At 47.7% G+C, this 3,204-nt stretch overlaps 1 non-coding gene across 1 annotated transcript; it reads right to left on the bottom strand.

Annotated features, from left to right (window-relative positions):
* Nucleotides 1–257: 257 nt before the first annotated feature.
* On the bottom strand, nucleotides 258–364 carry LOC120281659. The gene has a single exon (XR_005542754.1). It is a non-coding gene; the product is annotated as a small nucleolar RNA R71 (small nucleolar RNA).
* Between the last annotated feature and the right edge of the window lie 2,840 nt (nucleotides 365–3,204).

Here is a 3,204-nt window from a genome sequence, read left to right as displayed (position 1 = left end):
TGCTGCAGCAGTCCGCACAATTCAACGGTTTGGCCGATGAGGATCCAAACAGTCACATAGAGAGCTTCCTCGAGGTGTGCAACATGCTGAAGATAAATGGTGTGACAGATGATGCCATAAAATTGAGAGCCTTCCCATTTTCCTTAAAGGGGAAAGCGAAGCAGTGGCTACACTCATTACCTAGAGCATCAATCACTACATGGGAGGAGATGGTAGAAGCTTTTCTATCCCATTATTTCCCTCCCGGAAAATCAGCAAAGCTTAGGAATGAGATCTCATCCATTATGCAGTTGGAATTGGAGTCTCTATTTGAGACATGGGAAAGGTTCAAGGAACTCCTGCGAAAGTGTCCGCAATAAGGATTCCCGGAGTGGATGATTGTTCAAACCTTCTATAATGGTTTAAACCCGAGTACAAGGCAACTCTTGGATGCGGCGGCAGGAGGTACCTTAGGTAGCAAAATCCCCGACGAAGCATGTCAATTGATTGAAGAAATGGGGTTAAATAGCTACCAGTGGAACGCTAGGGAGAAGAAAAAGGTGGCCGGTCTCCATGAAATTGATGCGGTAACTTCATTGGCGGCCCAAGTGGAGAGTTTGAGTAAGAAGCTAGATCTTATAGCTTCAAATAGAGTTGCGGCCGTGACCAATTGCACCGGCTGTGGTGGAGGACATGCTCCCTCCGATTGCCCAATCGTCATTGGTGATGTTTCTTCAGTTGAGAATGTTGAGTTTGTAGGTAATGGCATGAGACCTCAAGGGAATCCATACAGCAACACCTACAATTCAGGTTGGAAGAATCATCCCAACGTTTCATGGAGTAATCAAGGACCATAGAAGACCATGGGGCCATCGGGGTTCCAACAACAACAACAAGCCCCTCAAGTGGAAAACAGAATTTCAGGCTTGGAAACCCGAATAACGGATTTGGAGAAGCAATTGGCTAGATTTGTTCAATCGGCAAATACAAGGTTTGAATTAGTCGAGGCTACACTTCGCAATCACACCGCCTCCTTGCACAATCTTGAAAATCAAGTGGGGCAAATTGCGAAGTCTCTCTCCGAAAGGCCACATGGAAGTTTACCAAGCAGCACGGAAACCAACCCTAGAGAACATGTGAAGGTGATCACTTTGAGAAGTGGTCATGAGGTTGAAGGGAGGCTTCCGAGTGAGATGCCAAAAGAACACGCACCCGAGGTTATAGAGGTTGAGGAGGGAGCAAACAAAGAGAAAGAGGTGGCACCCCCACCTTTCAAGCCAAGAATCCCTTATCCCTCTAGATTGAAGAATGACCAAGCGGATGAACAGTATAAGAAGTTCCTGAGTTTGTTCAAGCAACTCCACATCAACATTCCTTTTGTTGAGGCTTTGGCTCAAATGCCTAAGTATGCGAAGTTCCTGAAAGACCTATTGACCAACAAGAGGAAATTGGAAGATAGTTCTTCAGTGGTGCTTGATGCTTCATGCTCGGCGGTGTTGCAAAAGAACATGCCGAACAAGAAGAAGGACCCGTGAAGCTTCATTATTCCGTGTAACATCAGCAACTTAGGTGAGGAAATGGCATTGCGGATTCAGGGGCAAGTATCAACGTCATGCCATATACTTTCTTCCAAAAGCTAGGCTTGGGTGAGCCTAGGCCTACTCGGATGACTTTACAATTGGCGGACCGAACGGTACGACATCCGAGAGGCATCATTGAAGACCTGCTTGTCAAGGTGGACAAGTACATTTTTCCGGTTGACTTTGTAGTGCTAGATGTCGATGAGGATGCAGATGTACCCTTGATACTGGGAGACCATTCTTGCAGACTTCCAAAGCATTTATTGACATGGACGGCGGAGAGCTCACATTGAGAGTCGGAGACGATAAGCTCACTTACCGCCTTGCTGAAGCCATGCGGCATTCTCTCGATTTTGATGACACTTTGTATTTTCTAGACACTACTGATGAGATTGTTGATGAATATATACAGGAAATGTTCAACCCGGATACGTATGAAAATTTGTTCGACCAAGAGGAGAGCAATGAAGAAGTAATGATGCTTGGTTCGAATGGAGAGGAAACATCTACCCCGGGGGTCTTGAAGAAGGTGCTCCAGAAAATGAAGAGGGTTAGGGGACGCCACCGAAAACGCCCCAAGACTGTTGGAGACGTACATGAGCCAAGGAAGTTGGACGAACGATTGCTAGGTGGTCCAAAGCCCGATAGTACACCCTCTACCCTCAAGAGACTTTGCTCATCATGCTTTCAAGTTATGGGTAAGAGGGCAACCTTCATTCATGAACCCCCGTGAGGTAGGAAAGATACGTCAAGCTTAGTGATGTTAAACAAGCGCTTCTTGGGAGGCAACCCAAGTTTTTACTGTTTTCGTACCTTTTAATTTAGTTTGTTTGCATGAATAAATTGTTAAGTGTTGGTGTTTCAATTTTTGAGTGCTTGTGCTGCGATTTTATTGTCGGTTTTTAAAAGAATTCATTGTATGTTTTGTTGCGAATTGGCGAAGTTTTGTCATTTGAGTTCTATTTTGTGTTTTTCTCTGGTAAATTTTGCATAATAGGGCAGGCTCTGAGTGTGTAGACATGTTCAGACTAGTTCTGCAGAGCCTACATGTTTTTCTAACTCATCCAGAGAAAACACATGGGCGTGTCGAATTTCCGCACGCCCGTGGATATGTACTGTGAACTCATCTAGAGAGGGCACAGGGGCGTGCGGCTGCCCCTGTGGACGACCATGCGACTAGTGCACGCTCTTGGGTAATTTCCGCACGGGCGTGTGCCTTCCTGCAGAGTTGGGCAGATTTTCCCGAGAGCACACAGGGGCGTGGACTCGCCCCTGTGGGTGACCTTGTGAACCACACACAGGTGGGTACTTCCGCACGCCCGTGCGAAACTCTGCAGGTTGCTCCCTCTATCCCGAGAAAACACAAGGGCGTGCGGCTGCCCCTGTGATTTGGGCTTGTGAATGTCCACGCCCATGGGGAATTTCCGCACGGGCGTCTGGAAGACTTGATATCTTTCTCGGATGTCCAGGGAAGCTACAACGGCATGCGTCTGCCCCTGTGGGTTGGGCGCACGGGCGTGGGTAATTTCCGCACGCCCGTGGGAGAGCAGTCAGAGTTAAAGGAGCGTTTTCCCGAGAAAGCACAGGGACGTGCGTACATCCCTGTGGAGCTCTCGAAGTGAGGCGCACGGGCGTGGGTAATTTT

This window comes from Dioscorea cayenensis, chromosome 2 (assembly GCF_009730915.1).
Source record: "Dioscorea cayenensis subsp. rotundata cultivar TDr96_F1 chromosome 2, TDr96_F1_v2_PseudoChromosome.rev07_lg8_w22 25.fasta, whole genome shotgun sequence".
In the NCBI taxonomy this organism is placed as follows: Eukaryota; Viridiplantae; Streptophyta; class Magnoliopsida; order Dioscoreales; family Dioscoreaceae; genus Dioscorea; species Dioscorea cayenensis.
The sequence above is the reverse complement of the archived record's forward strand: the minus strand, read 5'-3'. Positions and strand labels throughout refer to the sequence as shown.